General features: G+C 41.3%; 1 long non-coding RNA gene across 1 annotated transcript; it reads right to left on the bottom strand.

Annotated features, from left to right (window-relative positions):
* Nucleotides 1–7,117: 7,117 nt before the first annotated feature.
* On the bottom strand, nucleotides 7,118–8,254 carry LOC123485455. The gene is made up of 3 exons (XR_006659017.1): nucleotides 8,167–8,254; nucleotides 7,449–7,768; nucleotides 7,118–7,208 (listed from the first exon to the last, which is right to left on the bottom strand). It is a non-coding gene; the product is annotated as an uncharacterized LOC123485455 (long non-coding RNA).
* Between the last annotated feature and the right edge of the window lie 12,521 nt (nucleotides 8,255–20,775).

Genomic DNA, 20,775 nt, shown 5'->3' with positions numbered 1-20,775 from the left:
GTTCACATTGCCTTATTTTCCATGCAATACTCACCCTACTTCGTTTTTTTTACGGAAAAGAAGAGGCAGGAAATGTTTCGAAGCTGGGTTTTGATTTCAGCTCACCACTGAAAACCATCAATTTAATCATACTTATTTTTAAGCCACAAAAAAATATACCCATATGGTCCTCACACATACATCATACTTCACCAGTGAACTAGATTCCCCTACCCTCAGATATGTTCACTGTTTTCTAACGGTCCTAATTACTCATTAGAGATTGGCCAGTTTCCTGTCACTGCCGATTAAAATCCCATTTGTATTCCTCAGCCCACCACACATACCTCCAAACTGCCATTCTCATGAACCTGCTCATCTGTTTGTATTTACTTTCCGAGTCTTCATTTATTTTTACACACCTATAGCCAACTTCAAAAATGCCATTTTGGCCTCTCAAAATAATCTTGCATATAGCTGAACCCTACCAATAATTCCACCTTTTCGACAGTTTTGGGGGGGAATTTCCTTGATTTCAGCAAGTGTTTTGACAAGTGTGAGGTTAATTCCATTGCATGTTCTATAATGGAGGATGCAAAGGAATTTGAGTTAATAATGCTAGATGATTTTGTAGCCAAACAGTTTGTTGACTTTAACATTTTGCATCTCAAACTTTCTTGAACATTAGACAAAACATAGTTGTTCTTATAAATCCCACAGTACTGATGGCCATGGATAATACCTATGAAAACCCAACTGGTGCACCTTTATTCTCATAATACTGTCTCATTTCCTCTGTTATCTTGCCTTTATTTAAAACCTCCGGGAGGCTTAGTAGCTCTCCAGGTTACTGAAAATCCCCAATGTGAAAAGGGACAGCATAAGTTGGAATAACTCCAACATCCTACAGTTACACTAGCATGGGGAAAAATCTGCCTCATTTGTACAGATTCTAATCAATTTCTCTAGTGTGAGCGGTTAAACCAAAACTTCTAGACCAAACCCATAGCTCAACCTAAGCAATCTGTCGAGCAATAGAAAAGTACTGTAGGTTGGCTTTGAAGTGAGAATATAGAATTGGTGAGGTTGCTTACAGGTTGGGGTCAATTATAATTTAAATGTGGTCAAGTACAATTGTTGATCGTAATGAACTACACATCTCTCAAGCTTTGACATTGAATTGAGAAAAAAATATTGGCCTTTCAGAAGGTGCTTTTTTACTCAATGTCATTCTTGAATCGTGTGATGAAAATTCCCCCAAAAAGAGAAGAATGTATAGCTTTCCAAAAAACCAACTCCCTTGGTGATAGAGTCACTGTTAATGAAACCACACTCCTGACCATCTCCCAGCTGAGCTACATGTGGTTCTATTACTCTGCTACTTAGTTCCACAAGATTTCGTGCAGCCCAATAGTTTTTAAATGATTATGTTTTTCCACTCTTTTTTGGGTTCTGTGTTCTGTCCCTATGGGTTTATTTCAAAACCATTTTCATCAAATTACCTGTATATTTGTTTGCTGTACATTAATCATAAAGTTGGTAATAATTCTGATTACCTTAAAAAATTCTTCACCTCCATGGCAACCGTCGTTAATATCCAAAATGTTTTTTGATTTGCTTACAACTCAACTCCATGTTAAGAAAGTTTCTGATATACTCCCCACGGTTGAGCAGGGACAAATTTGTGAATTCACTCAACTATATATTTAAAAAATTTAATTGTGAATGCTTCCCTTGTACCTATGTTTGTCCTCTGTTTGCGAGACTTTATTTGTTTGCTGAAATCCATACTTTTTAATACGTTAATCAAATGTTCCTTTCTATTCCTCGAAGATGCAAGTGTGAATGTGCATGTGCCAATTAAATCTCCGATCGTTCTGTCTCCAAATACTCATAAAATCACACAATCTACAGATGGTGTAAAGTTGCCATCTTCGAGAAACGAAATGAGCAAAGTCTGTGTTGTTTTGATTCTGTTATAAATATGATTTCACATATACAATAATTTCCTAATTTAAATTTTTTTAAAATATTGCCTTCTAATCAAGGTCAATTTTTGCTGGTTTCTGCTCAACTCCATTAGGATTAATCAACCTACACCATGATTGAGTTTTCCTATTTTGTACCAAAAGTCTTAGTTCCATGTCTATGCCGTTAAAGCAACCAAATACATTAATTACCATCTATCAAAATAAACTTGGTCTCGCCATCCATGCTAATATTAATCCAGTAGATTACACTGTTTGTCCTTCCCATGTCAATAATTCATATTCTCAAATGACCTGCAAGCTTTCGGTTTCCCTGAGATAGGTGAACTGACTTCACTACTATCGGTTGATTCGGCTAAGCAACAAAACAGTTATTATACGAGGATGGGCCCTTCAAAGCAGTTCACTATATGGATGGGTGCCATTTGGACACCTAAAATATCAGGTCCTCACTAACTAATTAATGGACCCGTGATTGGGGTCATTAGGAGTTCAATGCAATTCTCAGATAACGTAATTTCACCTGAGCGATTGTTAGGTGGCTGCAGGCAGGAAACATTATCTGCAGTTAACACTTTCGACCATCTTGTTCTGGTGTCAGGTGGGCCATAAAACAACAAACTATTCCCCTTAGGTGTGTCGTGTAGGAGGTATATCAATCAAAACTCCTCCCTTTTCTTTAATATGTGTAATGTACTGTGAATGTGTTATTTACATTTGCAAGAGAGGGTCTAGTCAAATCACTTTACAAAGGATCACTTTTTTATAATGAAGCGTTGTGAACAATAGCTTTGTGATTAAGTCCGGTAGTGGGAGAGTTGGCATCTTGGTGCCACTGATTTTCAACACAATACTGTGCACCCAATACCTCAGTTACATGATGATGATACCCTCCTTACTGTTCCCCAGCCGTGTTGGTGCAAGCCTATCTCTCCATCAGACAGCTGCCCAGCCTACTAATGAAGGACCTGACGAGTCCTCCGGATGGAGTTGACTGCATAGGCTGGCTGCTGAGTCAAGTGCCTCGGAGCCCTCCTCGGATGAAGTTGAACACTGTGGTGTGTGTGCTGGGTTGAATGATTTGCCAATCTTCATAGACTTAAAGATGCAGTTCAGAATCTTAGCACTTACAAATTCAGTAACATATCATCCAATTGCAAAAATAAATAAAACATGTAATTGCAGGTGACGTATACAAATTTTGCACAATTTTCAGACCCTTTTGGCTCTGACACTACTTTCACACTCTGTTTACAAAAGTCCTGGAGCATCACTTTATAAATTCCCTCAAGGTTGAGTGGTGTGTGAGCGCTAGATTGAAGGGGTTCACCATAACATTACAGTAAATTCCTTTTTTTCTCTATTCTTTTTGTCCCATCAAGACGGTGAGCAGGTTCTGCAACAACCAATACGCTCCTCAATCCGAGTTAAATCTATTAATAGTGATCATGGTGTAGATGTGATTGAAGTGGGGCCAAATCAACGAGTGGACTGTTCATCAGGGCCAATCCTGACTCCCACGGTGCAAACTGATATTCACTATGGCTGAAGGATTCATAAATCCCATGTTACAACCCTGAAAGTTCAGGTCTCTACTCACACGCTCTACCGACTGCATGTGTGGTGTAGTCGAAGCAAACCACTTTCAAACCTATCTAAACCCTGTTTATACCTGGTTCTAACATAATTTGTTCTGATCTTGTCCACATTCTGATTGTGCCCACATTTTTCGTGTAGGCGATTAAAAAGATGCATTGTGATCTAATCTTCCTGACCAACTCCGGAGGTAGCAGGTTTCCATTTATCTGATATCAATCAGTGTAAACGATCTGATTCATTTGAAATCATCATTATACAGGTCTCTAAATTAATTGACAGGTATCACCATTGGCTTATGCATCAATTAATTGCTTAGAATAATAAATTAATATTATTTTGAAAAATATCTGTCAAAAAATTGTGCATACAGGGAGGGACCAGGATATCTGGTCCCCATGTGGACAGACAAGAGAGACATTTTACAACCATGTGTAGATGCAATGCTACACTGTGGGCACAATCAGAATGTGGATGGATCAGGAGAAAGGATGGATGTTAGCACCAGGTATAAACAAGCCTTAAACCATGTGTGCAATCTCTAAATCGCCCCCTACTCTCTATTTAGTTCCTTATGCCCTGGTAAATAGTTCACTATCGGGAATGGTTGCCATTTGGGTATTCATCTCCCATCTCTGTTAAACACTACTCATTACTATGTGTCTCCAGCTCATCGTCCTTGTTGGCTGTTGCATCGAATGGTTATTTTTGCTTAGTATAGTTTCACTTACACTCAATTGTTTATTCCACAAAGAATAAATGATGGTATGCTAAGAATATATATACACAACTAATGTCACTGCTGTACACAAATATATTGTCTGGAAAGGGGGGGAATCTTTTTGCAACTTTAATATCTGTGTCCCATCTTTTGACAGTTTCATTATTTGCAAATACAAACATAGTCCAAAAAAAAAACAAAGTAAACATAATATCTAACATATATCGCTTTTTCCTGACAAGCACAAGCGTCTGTGTTTTATATCAAAAACTGCTCATGTTGTAATGCTATTAATTTACACAACTGATATCAATATAATGAAGAGTGACAGGACAGCTTAGCCTATTCTGCAAACACAACTGATAACATACTCCCTAAAATACGTTATTGTTTATTTAAAAAAGTTAATTTTGAACATCTTTCCAACAGTTTATCGTAAATAAGAACATGTATATTCATATTATTAAAATCATATTGGAATGGATTGAGTGATGTAAATATATTACCGAAGGCAGCACTTGCCTCTCCAACCATCCCAGTCTAGCGACTTACATTCTGTTTCGCTCCGAGATCGGATTATACGACCTACTACAACTCTAGTGGGTTTACTTTCAGAGTCTGTTGGTCAGTCTAGCACAAGTCAGCATTTAGAGTAAGCCAACACTGTCCAACTATAATTGGGAATCTTCTTGTTGTGTGCACTGTACCACTCAGGTTGGAGTCCTTAGGTTGTGGGCAGTCTGCATCCGTTCCTCTCCTCTCCATGCCTGCTGTTTCTTCAGTTCAATCTCCACCACAGACATTTCCCAGCTGCTGCGGTCGAGCTGCGCTAAAAAAATTAGGATGGGCAGATGTCAAAAAGGGTTACGCCATCGTTGACTCTCAGTGAAGTACAAGTCTAATGAATATACTTACTATTTTCACAGCAATAGAGGGTCCAATATTCTGGCCCCTGATGCTTTTGTCGAGCGTCCACATAAAATACGCATTACCTCATAAATATGCATTGCTCAATTTTACACTTTAAGTTAATTCAATCATTTTTCACAGCTTCATACATTTCTTTTTTTTCACGTGTGGGTTGCAGCACTGTCGTCTTAAAGGTGAACTGAGTGGAGGTTTCATCACATTTACAGGTGGCCGGGAATGGCGCCCTCCACTCCCAGTGCTTGTTGATTCTGTGCTCCCACTACTCAAGTCTTTTCGTCTGTTCCCGCTTCTCCTGCTGCGGGTTCTGTTGCCTATCCGTGAGTTAGCATAGCATTTCCAGCTGAAGCATTGTAACTCGGTCTGTTAGAACCAGAGACCACAGTAACAGGTACTTTATTGTTATGGGGAGAGTGGTGAAAGTGTTACCGTTCCCAGGGGCCGATTGTGAATAAACTGAGATGTTGGGATATTTGATTGTGGGTCTCGTCGTTTTGATTTACATTGTATCTGCTGCTATTCAAAGGTGCAGAGACAGGGAGAAACTTCTGGCTTTCTGTCTGATTACTGGGCAGGGAATGGGAGCGTTGATAACAGGGTCCTCCATGCTCTGTACCTGGCTTTCCGGTTATCACATGCTTGGCACAATGGGTCATCGTCTTTGTCATCCCAGATGGAGTCAGAAGCGAAGAGAGGTCCAAGTCGTCGACGTTGTGGCTAGCTGGGGCCTTGATACCGTTCCCTTCATATTGTTCTCTGTGGGCTTTTGGTAAGAGCTATTCTCAGCCTGAAGGGCCCACGTTGGAATAAGGAAGGTTGGTGGGAGGTTGATGTGCTTGAGCTGGTTGAGATCGATGTACTTTGAAAAAGAGGCACCTGCGATGCCCAGTCTTTATTCCATTAGACTGGTGCTGCGTTTGCTGGCTACGTTGGTAACTGGACTCCATAGACTGAGCTTTGTTGATTGGTTGGTTTTGCTGTACGTTCCTATGTGGTGCTGGTTTGACAGTGTCGGGAACATGCCCTGCTTTTGGTAATGCCTCTGAGAGGATACTTTCCGCTTGTACATTAGGTTTGCTTCAAGCGTGAAAGTTTTTCTGTTTTCACAGTTTCACTCTGTCCTTTAGACACAGCTGGTTTTGTCTCTTTACTTCCTTGAAGAGCATTTTTCGGAAATGGCTGGGGGGTTGTTGTTTGTGCATGTTTTGTTTCATTCGACCCTCTTGGTCGAACAATGATCAGGAGCGGCAAAGAGGTCTGGGTTTTGGGTCATCTCAAAAACCAGCCGAGTCATCCAGCAAATTGTCATTTTCCCAGTCATCGAAAGTATTATTTGTGGAGCTTCTTTTGACAGGATGTGATGAGGAGACTGGTCGATGTGTGGCCATGTATGGAATCAGGATATTTTCCAGGAATGGCTTTGGAGGATCTACAGTGAGAGCAGTTTTCACCTCCAAGGACTGAGGCAATGGAATTCTGACTTAAGTTACCACTTATTTGGAGTTGGTCCATCAAATAAAAAATCCAAATCATCTTCCATCTCTGGTCAGGAGGTATCTGGTCTTTGAGTTTCTCATGCTGTTTGTTTTCGGGGGTGTGGGCTTTCGGTGTGACATTACTCAGTAAGGGCGGAGGCTGGTTCTCGTTGCCATCTAAATCCAATATGTCCTCCGAGTCTGACAGAAGCTGCAAACTCTGCTCGTACATATTATTGACTCGTTCTTCATCTTGCTGAAACATGTTGAAATCAAACAGTTTCGCCAACTTTAAAAGGTCGTCCACTCCCATTTGGCCTGTAGGAAGAAAAAAAATGTAGCTATTTGCAAGTGACAAGCTCTATTCTAATAACTGTACAATGTAGAAGAGAGGAGGGAGCATGTTATATTGCCTTGGGGATTTCTTCTTGGCCTTGGGCTGCTGCATCTCTGGGGTGCAGGGAATAGCACTGTCTCAATCCACTGGAGCAAGGATGACTCTGGAACTACAGGTCTCCCATGCTTAAATAAGATAAATTATACTAAATATTACTACAGTAAATATTTCAGAATAACATAACATAGTATCTGTGAGTATTGAACAGCACTATACTAAGAAAGAGCCCAATGAAAAAGGTTGGATGATGAAGTATGAGAAAGTCACATCACTGGGTCTAGTAATGAATATTGTTATAAATTCGAAAAATGGTATACATTTATTTGATGGCACACGTGTGGCTAGTTAGCCAGAGTGTTACTAACCGTGGGAGCTATCCTGTTGACGATTTCGGAAATGTCCACAATTCCAACATTTGCTGAGTACTTCTTGCCTCTTTTGCTACCTAAGAAAGAACATGAAAAAAGTGAAGACAGATAAGGTAAACTTTAAATTGATCATCACTGCTTAGCCTACTACGTGTGTAGTTATATTGACATGTAAATATAATTGCCTGTCCTAAGGGGTGAAGGGGAAGTTGCATCCCAAATTATATCCTGTTGAAGTTCTGATTCATTCATTGGCGATTCTCCTTTGTTGAATACATTGTTGTATCTCGATGTCACACGAGTTGGCGTCTTGAAATCTGATGATAGAGATGTGAATGATTATGTAATTGGCTCACGTGGTAATAGTTAGCTATCTAAACTAAACAAAAAAAGTAGCTAGCTACATGACATTAGCTCCTAGCTAGTTTGCGGACTAAACTTCCTTCAACATGGAGTGGAGTTCAGTCTGCTACTAACTAGTTTGCGTTGGGCACCATCTAGCTAGAAAATAGCTAACGTTATATAACTAACTAACGTTAGCACAAGGAACGTTAGTAGACCAACACTGCACATAAGTTAGCTAGCTACGGTACATAGGAGCTAATAAGCTGTTTTCATAGCTTACTGGCTACAGGAAGAGCTATTTAGCTAGCTAGTTAGCTGAATCCGTGACAGGTCAATTCAACACATCATGGCTTCCCTGCAAGCTACCGACCTTGACAGGTTTTTAGAGAATCAATAAGAGATGGGGTTGCCTGCGTTTGTCTGAGGCTTCTTCTCAGTCTGTTTGTTTTCGGCTTCCCTCCCACCTTGCTTGCTCTCGTCTAAACCAGCTGTCATTCCCGACGCGGACGTTTCGGCAATATTTTCGCCATTCTGTCATATTGTTCGCAGGGATAGTAACTGGCATTTATAGTCAAACTTTATATAAACATATGTAGGTACCAGAATATCTTTAACTACATCGTGTAATAGCGAAATGTAGACAAGTTGTTTTGGAACATCAGACATTCAAACATTCCGCCATGTTGTTCCCATGATTCAGTTCGACTTCTGTTCAAGAAATATTTGTTTTCGTGGTCATCCAATTTGCGTTGTTGCTGCGCATCACATACAGTCGTGGTCAAAAGTTGAGAATTACACAAGTATTGGTCTTCAAAGTTCGCTGCTTCAGTGTTATGAGATATTTGTCAGATGTTACCGTGGTATACTGAAGTATAATTACAAGCATTCCATAAGTGTCAAAGGCTTTTATTGACAATTACATTAAGTATATGCAGAAAGAGTCAATATTTGCAGTGTTGACCCTTCTTTTTCAAGACCTCTGCAATCCGCACTGGCATGCTGTCAATTTTAACTTCTGGGCCACATCCCCTGACTGATGGCAGCCCATTCTTGCATAATCAATGCTTGGAGTCTTCTCCGGACAATGTGTTTTCGGATAGGCTCAAACAATCGGAAAGGGATTCATCAGAGAAAATGACTTTACCCAGTCCTCAGCAGTCCAATCCCTGTACCTTTTGCAGAATATCAGTCTGTCCCTGATGTTTTTCCTGGAGAGAAGTGGCTTTTTACTGCCCTTCTTGACACGAGGCCATCCTCCAAAAGTATTCGCCTCACTGTGCATGCAGATGCACTCACACCTGCCTGCTGCCATTCCTGAGCAAGCTCTGCACTGGTGGTGCCCCGATCCCGCAGCTGAATCAGCTTTAGGAGACGGTCCTGGTGCTTGCTAGACTTTCTTGGGAGCCCTGACGCCTTCTTCACAACAATTGAACCTCTCTCCTTGAAGTTCTTGATGATCCGATAAATGGTTGATTTAGGTGCAATCTTACTAGCAGCAATATCCTTGCCTGTGAAGCCCTTTTTGTGCAAAGCAATGATGACGGCACGTGTTTCCTTACAGGTAACCATGGTTAACAGAGGAAGAACAATGATTTCAGGCACCACCCTCCTTTTAAAGCTTCCAGTCTGTTATTCTAACTCAATCAGCATGACAGAGTGATCTCCAGCCTTGTCCCGTCAACACTCTCACCTGTGTTAACTGAGAGAATCACTGACATGATGGCAGCTGTTCCCTTTTGTGGCAGGGCTGAAATGCAGTGGAAATGTTTTTTTGGGATTAAGTTAATTTTCATGGCAAAGAGGGACTTTGCAATTAATTGCCAATTCATCTGATCGCTCTTCATGACATTGCAAATTGCCATCATCAAAACTGAGGCAGCAGACTTTGTGAAAATTAGTATTTGTGTCATTCTCAAAACGTTTGACCACGACTGTACAGGCATGCATAGGGATACAACGACAACATACAACTAAAATAGTTACTGTTCGAATTGGAAATGTTAGCTTTGTTATGAATTATTTTGTTGAATTTGGTTAAATAAAGGATACATTAAATTGTTATTTCTTCATTATTATTATTATTATTATTATTCTATATATTCAATCGTAGTCCATGTTTATTATGAGGTCTAGATCTTTATATGGCAAGCATCTTGCGCTGAAACCACGAAGTGGCCAGTCATCATCATGCCCATCATCCAACCTGTTCCCTTAACTAACTAGGCCTACTGTTATTATGATAGATTTCTAATGTAACTTGAATGTAATTATACATTCATAAAATGTAATGTAAATGGATAATGTCTATTTTTTTTTACATTTCACCCAAGGAAAGCAATGACTATTTGAAGGACATTTCACTTTTTTGCTTTTTTGTTCTTAAAAATTAAAATAACGTATGAGGTATTGTATAAATTGTATATCCATTTTTGTCCTGGCACCTATAATATATTTTTATATGGGCCTCATCAGGCTCTTTCTCGGAAAAGACTGGAGGCAATGTCTGCTGCAGCAGCACGGTGAAAAGTCACTATAACACCCTCTGTCACACCAAATGTGAACACTCCGCCCAAATGATAGTGAGATGAAAGAGCAGGGCATAGGCCCGACTTCCAATTTAGGTATGAAGCGTCAAACCGCGAGCCAGGAGATGCCTTGGTGGCCTCTTTTGTTGGAAAATTCAAAACCAAAATGTCATTCGCCTTGGAGGGAATACCATGACTGTACAGAGCCCCACACCTCAACACATTGGCCTTACTTCATTTGTTTATCTAGCCATAGGTGGTTATATGGCACCTAATGGTGAAGCACCTAATTGGTGAGTTCATTAGGGGAATGTCATTGGTGTAAATGGAGCCTATTGCAGATCACAGTAACAGCTGTGGTAGTTTGGTGGAATTTCAGAGAGAACACCAGCACCGTCTGCTCCTCTCGTGCCTGAGTGCTTTGCCACTGGCAGTGTAGGGTTCATCAGAAACCAGTGGGCCTTAAATTTGAAGGGCAAGATATAAGCATACAGATACATGTAATTCCTTGCAGGCTACAATGGGTGATATTCTGTACACATAGAATATGTCAAATATTTCCTGGCTCCTCTAGGCTAATGTTGTGTGTTTACACACTGTTGAGCTTCCAATGAGGGTAAAGTTAGTTATGTATCCCTTGGTGATTCTGGACTATGACGAAAAGCCTAGCATTCATCAACATCCCTTCACTTTGAAATGCCGTACCACTGCAACTGGCTCCTGGCCAAAGACAGATATGCACGATATTTCATGGAGAGTGCCTCGGAATAGAATACCCTGCTGTGCTAAAGAAAACTTTGTGTTTCTATGCACTGAAAAATAATCCATCGCCGTGCTGTCAGAGGGAAAAAGGTACCTACCTGTTTTTGCATTAGAGTGGGTAGGCTTCTATGGGGCTGTTTTCCCAAAAAACATTTAAAATGTGAGCCATGACAATGGCCTAGGCTCTAATAAAAAGAGCACAGGAGCTTTTAAGTTAGCAGATCTCTTTAGAGCCGTCTCAGATTATGTTCTGTAATCTCTCCTCAATCATTGTCTATTTAGGCCTACACTCTTAGGAAAAAAGGTTCCAAAAGGGTTCTTTGCGGAGGGATAGGGGTTCTACCAATAACCATTTTTATCAAGGGTTCTTTGTAAGGCAAAGGGTTCTACCTAGAACCTTTAACATCCTAAGGACTGTTTTTGCAAAGGAAGGGTTCTTTGATGATTCTTTGAGAGGGCAAGAAGGGTTCTACATAGAACCATACAGTGGCTTGCAGTATTCATCCCCCTTGGTATTTTTCCTATTTTGTTGCCTTACAACCTGGAATTAAAATTGATTTTTGGGGGGTTTGTATCATTTGATTTACACAACATGCCTATGGATTTCACATGACTGGGCAGTGGCACAGCCATTGGGTGGGCCTTGGAGGCCATAGACCTACTTGGGAGCCAGGCCCACCCACTGGGGAGCCAGGCCCAGCCAATCAGAAATCGTTTTTCCCCACAAAAGGGCTTCATTACAGACAGAAATACTCCTCAGTTTCATCAGCTGTCCGGGGACTGGTCTCAGACTATCCCGCAGGTGAAGAAGCCGGCTGTGGAGGTCCTAAGCTGGGGTGGTTACACATGGACTATAGTTGTAGAGGCTGGTTGAACGTACTGCCAAATTCTCTAAAACGGTGTTGGAGGAGGCTTATGGTAGAGAAATGAACATTACATTATCTGGCAACAGCTCAGGTGGACATTCATGCAGTCAGCATGCCAATTACATGCTCCCTCAAAACTTGAGACATCTGTGGCATGGTGTTGTGTGACAAAACTGCACATTTTAGAGTGGCCTTTTATTTTCCCCTGCACAAGGTGCACCTGTGTAATGATCATGCTGTTTAATCAGCTTCTTGATATGCCACACCTGTCAGGTGATGGATTATCTTGGCAAAGTAGAAATGCTCACTAACAGGGATGTAAACAAATTTGTGCACTACATTTGAGAGAAATAAGCTTTTTGTGTGTATGGAACATTTCTGGGATATTTTATTTCAGCTCATGAAACATGGGACCAACACTTTACATGTTGCGTTTTATATTTTTGTTAAGTATAATTCAGGATTTGAGACAAATCTGACGGAGTTGATCAAATATCCGGACACATCTTTTAGAATCCCAGTTTTGAGAGAAATAGTCTTTAAAGTCACAGAGGGCTATTGCAAGAAACTATATAAGATAATTTGTCAGTTAATATCCATTATTTAAAAAACTGTGATCCTTTGGTCCGGACAAGGGCATTTCCAGGCATAGAGCTGACATGGAAGTGAATAATATTGATAGTATTTAGAAAACTCCCAAACAAATCTTTTCCCTTATAACATTCTCCTAAATGTAAATTTTAAGCTCAAATAATGCTACAAAATCAAATTTGTTCAACTGTAAAATTAAAGTTTCCCTACCAGACTAGGATTGTCCTGACTTTCAAGAATCTCTGAGCTAATTTCCTGCGATTCTACACATTTTGCCATGAGGCTGAGAGAAAAATGTGCAGTTTTAAAGCTAATTTCCTGTCATTCTAAACATTTCTTTCATGGCTTGTGACGTGTTCATATGCTATCTGGGGCCTGACCTCCGTGGGGATTCCAACCCCTTCCCCTCCCAAAATATATATTTATTTTGTGTTGGGGGCCCCCAAAGCTTGTGGGGGACGCAACTATTGTCTCATAAAGTATATCAACGCTAACAGTCTCTGTGGACAAGATTTATTCCGGGGAGCTCAACGGGTTTATTTGAGTTTTTCCTGGTATTTTTAACGGGGCCTCCGAGAAACTGTCATTGTGTTTCAGACACATTTATTTGAAGAATAAAATGAGAGAAATTAGGCAATTTAACAGTAATGAGAAATAGGGTGCTTTGTTGAAATCTTAGAATTCCCCAAAACTGGAAAATGGCTGCTTCCGTGGGAAACATTTGGCCCAAAATGGTGTCAGTCCAGAAAGAAAGAATTTTTTTTTTTCAAAGTGATCAGGAATAAAGATTTCCTAATTCAGAAACAGTGAGTCATTGTTTAACTACTGAAAGACAATGATATTTCTGGAAAGAATGTCACCTGAGAAAAGCGAAGCTACTTTTTCATTGAAAAACACTTAACTCAATGAAACATGGTGTTGGCCCTTGACTCAGAGAAGAGGCTAGATGAAGCAAAAAAGACAACGGAGCAGACACGATGTCACAACTGCATTGAATGCCTTCCTTTGACTATCGGATTCACTTTTAATATTGGGAGATGTGCAGCTAAACCCTTGGCCACTCTTGAAACAGAACTTTATCGATAAACACATTTGTTAAGTCTCCCAGAGCGTTGGCATACTGTTACACACGCTGCACTTGAAATATAATATTTCGAGAGCCCCCTTTAGATTTCCACTTCAACACTCACTTTAATATGTGAAAATTACTCTCAGTTAGAGTTTCATTACTGGACCATAAATTATATGATAAGTGGCTCAGTCAGATCCAACTGAAAGCGCTCCAAAAAGTTACCCCTAAAAGTGCCCCACTTATTCACGTCAATGTAAAATATGCATGTGTTTAGGTTGAGTTTAATACAGCATTTATTGCCACTGACTGGTCTGGGCCATTGTAATGTAATGCATGTAATATGGCTCTCAGTTCCTAGTATTGTGAGAAATATGAATGGGAGACACAGAGCACAACTCCATAAAGTTGTGTTCCTGAGGAAAAGGGCAGCATTTGTCGGTTATGTCAAGAGGTGCCAATGAGATCTCCCAACCATCCTTAAACTATGCTTAAAGTGACTAACATTGCATGCACATGGATTGCCTCATTGTGTTTGAGTTAGGCTAAAACACATTACCTCCTCCACCGCAAGCATGAAGTGTCAAAACCTGACTCTTAACAGGTCCTACATGTGATGGATAATTGAGAATGTGGTTATTTTAGGCTTTGTTTAATTTCCTACTGGAAATCCTAGGATACATAACAGTACAGCAGCAGAACCCATTTCAATCAAATGATCTTGTTAGGGCTTCATTAAAAACAACAAACACTGTAATATCAAGGGTCTGCACTAAAGCATGTTCATGAAGCACCATTATTATTCAACCTCCAGACCACCTGTCATGTGATGTTCTTACACCTACCTGTATCCATAAAGCCTTTCAGAAAAGGAGTGCTAATCTAGGACCTTTTGCCTTTTAGATCATAGTGTATGAGATTACAGGAGGGACCTGAGCATAGAACAGCACTCCTACTCTGAGTTGCTTTATGAATACAGACCCAGATCTACTCTGAGAGGGTTCCACTGAGCACTGTGTGTGACAACAGCATAACTTGTTTCCCAGACTAATTTCATATCTGGTTCCCGGACAGTTACTTCGGAGGCAAAAGTGAAGCCTGCTTGGCTGTTCCAGGACAAGGGCTGTTTCAATTTATGGAGAAGCTTTACTGGACTATCGGGAACTAGCCTGCAATCACTGCACTGCAATGAAAAACTGAGATTATCCCGTCTTTGGCAATAGTTGCTTTTATTTTGACTGTACAGATTTGAGATATTACATTTCCCACACATGTCATATTGGTCTTCATAAGACTGTTTCATCCATCTGTGCAACTTTTATGGACACTATTTCTCCACTTGCTTGCGCCCCTGAGAGATGAACGTAAAGTGTGCTACCTCAGAGAGATGTAAAAGTTAATGAAATTAACTTCCTTTACAGAAAGGAGTTGAAGAGGACTTTTAGAACAGGGGCGTTGTCCTGCTATAGCCTACGAACATTTTGCAGCACAATGCTATTGCAACAGGTTTAGGGTTTCTAATGGTACATGTGGTGCCGACTCATCCACCAGCCGGATCTCTATCTGCAGTAGCAATTAGCCTTGGGACAAGGTTACATGTGATGCCATATCGATACAATAGAAGAAGAAAAAAGGCAAAAAACTATTAAAAGCAATACAATAAACGTAATATGGAGAGTGCATTAAAAGCTGCTAAAATCTACCTTGATATGCATAGCACTTTTGCTCAAACTGTTTGATACAGTCAAAGGCTCCACAAGCTTCCTCCTTTCAATATCACCTCTATATCACAATCAGAGATTGCAGAACCTACCACGGTGCTTCTATTTCCTGCAGGGGGTGCGGCGGCGGCTGGTGCTGACCCACTCCGACAGGGATCATTATGACTGTTTATGTCTCTTCCATCCCGGGGCCGACCCGGCTCCTGTGTCGCCATGCTTCGCCTGCGCCCACTCCCGTGATGGATGACCAAGCGAGGCAGCCTTATTGGAAAAAGGCTTGATTTACAGCAAGGCTGGCTGCCACCGGGCTAATGGCTTAAATTTCTCTCTCTACTTCCGCTCGGCGGCACGTGATGTCATCAGCCCCAAGGTCGTTTGTTAGTTGAGCCCCGATATGGCTCTTTGTTATGGTGTCCAGAGGAGTATGGGGGTTGATGTGCCTTTGATCAGTGGTACTTGCGAGACCATATGTGTGTGTGCACTCTATGAGCTTTTAGCTTAATTACCTTGATTCGGATGATTATTTATATATTCAGCGCTTTATTATATACACTTTATTGCGCTTGTGTTACAGTCACCCCCTACCATTGCGTTTGTGTTACAGTCACCCCCTACCATTGCCGCCTTCTATTTGCCTCCAATCATTCACCCGTGTTGAGTTGCTATTTCAACTCACTGGCGGCATGTCAGCCTACTACTCCCAGTCCCACCTACTTTAAATGAGTACCATCAAACAAGTGTAGTATATTCTCCGCATACATGATATCAAACATCTCCTAACTCACGTTACACTGCAGACTTTAAATGAGTACCATCAAACAAGTGTAGTATATTCTCCGCATACATGATATCAAACATCTCCTAACTCACGTTACACTGCAGACTTTAAATGAGTACCATCAAACAAGTGTAGTATATTCTCCGCATACATGATATCAAACATCTCCTAACTCACGTTACACTGCAGACGACAAAAGATTAATACTCTTCTGGGATATTTGGTTTCTATTGACAAAGCGACTTGCTTTTCAGATAACTAGCTTACCTAATTGAGCCATCTCTAAAGGTAAATGGACAAGCATTGGGCCAAGGCACTCAGTGTCATTAGTAAGATTAATTTGAGTTTCCCCGCGTACCAGTTTTCCTCTTTGCTATTGATTATTTGTCATTTGGTGTCATTAGGTGTATTGGTAAACAAGAAAAATGAATGGAGTCTAGACAGACTGGGAGTGCAAACAAAGGAGGAATCATTAACTGGAAGGGATGGTGATTTAGAAGTGCCAATGAATGGTGGCCATTTTGAACTACACCTTTATTGTGAGCTCTTTAAACTTGTAATGCCTTTTTCCATAGGCATAAACACTAAAACACACACTAGATAAGAATAACATCAACATCGTGTGCCATAACACTCTTTAAAAAGTATAATGGTAGCTTGTGAATGGTTTCTGAAACTATTATATATTACATGTGTGAGGACTTAACAAATTCTTCATATAGACGGGTTGGCTGACAATGTCAGGAAAATGATGTGCACATATCGATAGGGCCGGAAGCCGTGTGGTGTTATGATTCTGAACGGTCAGATAGCTAGCAACAATGACAAGAAGCTGCCAATGACGAAAAGCTGCCACTAGCTGAAACGAGGTGGCTCATATCAGATTGTTTTACCTTGTTCTTGTCATGTCTATGCTAATATGGCTAAAATTGTAATGATGTATTTGAGAGACAACAAGTGATCATTGTGCAAATTCTATTTTATTTTTCAATAAATATTTTGAGACTCAAATCTAGTTTACATGTTGTCAACAATCTAATCCAACTCTGTCTGTTTTGCCCCATAGTTGCACAGGTGTTGTTTTTGCTAAACAACCAACCTGTCTATAAACTTTATAACATTTCAAACCACACTCCGCCACTCGCAAGGACCCTGTACTGCTACCCTCTGTATGACATACAGGAATGGCAGTCATCTTGATATGTTTGCCTTTGGTGGGTAAATCATGGTAATTGTTCCTTTAAATGCAGCAACTTCCTGCACACTGGGCCAATGTCTCCCGTCGGCGTAACCCGACCTCCCACCTTCCTCTCCCGGGGGTAACGATGATCCACGCCTCCCTGGATTCCTTGATCCTCTGTCCGTCACCCAATACCTTCCCCCTCCACTGGCGCAAGGAGGTACAACATTTAATCTAATCTTAAATCAAGAATGTAATTAAGAGTCATAAATTATCACATTTCTATTTGAACGCACTTGGATTCTACAGGCGGCCGGGAAACGTCCTAGACTTTCGGAGAGACAAAGATGTTGGACGCTTTTCAAGAGTGGGAATGAGCTCATGGCGAGTGTTATTCTAAAGCAGACTATTGATGGCCTAGGTCACGCACCCAGACCAAGACCTGGAGGAGTGGAAGGGGAAAACCTTGCTTTTTAGATTGATGCCTTGCTGGAATTTGGTTCTGTTCAGACTAATGTTGGTTATGTGAGTCCAAATTAGGGAGCTGCTTTGTTTATATAAACCCCTTACCTCTCTCTGGGCACGCCTATAGCCAGAGAGGGGTCATTCCATGGGCACTCACTACTCCCATCATTTCGAAGGCATATATATCTCCGTCTGTATCTCTCGATTCTTTCCTATTGGCGAACACACAATGCAGGAGAAGGGCCTCAGAGCGTTGCTTCAAATCAAAGTTCACCACACACTACATACACACACACACACACACACGTGCATGTACATTACGCACACACATACTGACATGTGCACATACAGTGGGGGAAAAAAGTATTTAGTCAGCCACCAATTGTGCAAGTTCTCCCACTTAAAAAAGATGAGAGAGGCCTGTAATTTTCATCATAGGTACACGTCAACAATGACAGACAAATTGAGAAAGAAAAATCCCCGAAAATCACATTTGTAGGATTTTAATGAATTTGTTTGCAAATTATGGTGGAAAATAAGTATTTGGTCATCTACAAACAAGCAAGATTTCTGGCTCTCACAGACCTGTAACTTCTTCTTAAGAGGCTCCTCTGTCCTCCACTCGTTACTCTGTATTAATGTGCACCTGTTTGAACTTGTTATCAGTATAAAAGACACCTGTCCACAACCTCAAACAGTCACACTCCCAAACTCCACTATGGCCAAGACCAAAGAGCTGTCAAAGGACACCAGAAACAAAATTGTAGACCTGCACCAGGCTGGCAGACTGAATCTGCAATAGGTAAGCAGCTTGGTTTGAAGAAATCAACTGTGGGAGCAATTATTAGGAAATGGAAGACATACAAGACCACTGATAATCTCCCTCGATCTGGGGCTCCACGCAAGATCTCACCCGTGGGGTCAAAAATGATCACAAGAACGGTGAGCAAAAATCCCAGAACCACACGGGGGGACCTAGTGAATGACCTGCAGAGAGCTGGGACCAAAGTAACAAAGCCTACCATCAGTAACACACTACGCCGCCAGGGACTCAAATCCTGCAGTGCCAGACGTGTCCCCCTGCTTAAGCCAGACATGTCCAGGCCCGTCTGAAGTTTGCTAGAGTGCATTTGGATGATCCAGAAGAGGATTGGGAGAATGTCATATGGTCAGATGAAACCAAAATAGAACTTTTTGGTCAAAACTCAACTCGTCGTGTTTGGAGGACAAAGAATGCTGAGTTGCATCCAAAGAACACCATACCTACTGTGAAGCATGTGGGTGGAAACATCATGCTTTGGGGCTGTTTTTCTGCAAAGGGACCAGGACGACTGATCCGTGTAAAGGAAAGAATGAATGGGGGCCATGTATCGTGAGATTTTGAGTGAAAACTCTCCTTCCATCAGCAAGGGCATTGAAGATGAAACGTGGCTGGGTCTTTCATGCATGACAATGATCCCAAACACACCGCCCGGGAAACGAAGGAGTGGCTCGTAAGAAGCATTTCAAGGTCCTGGAGTGGCCTAGCCAGTCTCCAGATCTCAACCCCATAGAAAATCTTTGGAGGGAGTTGAAAGTCCGTGTTGCCCAGCGACAGCCCCAAACATCACTGCTCTAGAGGAGATCTGCATTGAGGAATGGGCCAAAATACCAGCAACAGTGTGTGGAAAACCTTGTGAAGACTTACAGAAAACGTTTGACCTGTGTCATTGCCAACAAAGGGTATATAACAAAGTATTGAGAAACTTTTGTTATTGACCAAATAATTATTTTCCACCATAATTTGCAAATAAATTCATTAACCGGCCGCGACCGGGAGGCCCATGGAGCGGCGCACAATTGGCCCAGCGTCGTCCAGTGTAGGGGAGGGAATGGCCGGCAGGGATGTAGCTCAGTTGGTAGAGCAACTGAGTTGATAGAGCATGGCGTTTGCAACGCCAGGGTTGTGGGTTTGATTCCTGACTGTAAGTCGCTCTGGATAAGAGCGTCTGCTAAATGACTAAAATGTAAAATGTAAATGTAATAAAAAAATCCTACAATGTGATTTTCTGCTATTTTTCTTCTCATTTTGTCTGTCTGTAGTTGGACGTGTACCTATGATGAAAATTACAGGCCTCTCATCTTTTTAAGTAGGAGAACTTGCACAATTGGTGGCTGACTAAATACTTTTTTTTCCCCCCACTGTATGGAACACACATACACACGTGCACATACACACATACACACACCTCTCTCCCTCCCTCCACCCCAAAGCCTGTTGAGTACGACGGACCTGTCAGACAAGAGGCCGCTGGGGTACTTGTGGAGGGAAAGTGCCTTATGGAGAGAAGTCTGGAATGCACAAGCCTTTAGCGTAACCGGAAAATCTGCCAAAAAGGAAAACACTGCAAACCTATTCATTATCCACCCCGTGACACTTTTTTCCAACTTCGAGACTAGTAAAATATCTCCATACCTCCTGGGCCAGTGATTACGTGTGCATTACCGATTGCGCTCTTGCGAAAGGGTGACAAAAACCCATCAACACCCCATCAACTCTCAGAGACTAATTATCTGTTGGAGAGGACTATAGGTTTACAATGTACACACTGTGAGTCTAGGTGATGGCACCTATTCCTATATAGTGCATACATTTGACCCAGAGCCCTATGGGCCTGGTCAAAAGTAGTGCACTATATAGGGAAAGGGTGCCATTGGGGAGGCACACTGTATGATGTTTTGACTGCCTGTATCGACACGCTTCATACTACGGCATTAGCAGAGGATTAGAAAACCAACTGAAAAAAGGATATGCTAAAGTAAGTGTAGCATAGTATGGTTAATCCAAGTCATTGGAAGACATGACGTTACATTGAAGCTATTCCATGGACACTATTCTAGAGTCACTAAGGTGTGTACTGAAAGCACCTCATTATAGCACTACTTTTCACCCGAGCCCTATGGCCCCCTTGTCAAATGTGAGTGCACTACATAGGGCTCTGAGAAGTACAAAAAAGGGCTGAATAGCACCATATAGGAAGTA

The sequence above is a fragment of the Coregonus clupeaformis genome, unplaced genomic scaffold (assembly GCF_020615455.1).
Source record: "Coregonus clupeaformis isolate EN_2021a unplaced genomic scaffold, ASM2061545v1 scaf0696, whole genome shotgun sequence".
NCBI classification, from domain to species: Eukaryota; Metazoa; Chordata; class Actinopteri; order Salmoniformes; family Salmonidae; genus Coregonus; species Coregonus clupeaformis.
The sequence above is the reverse complement of the archived record's forward strand: the minus strand, read 5'-3'. Positions and strand labels throughout refer to the sequence as shown.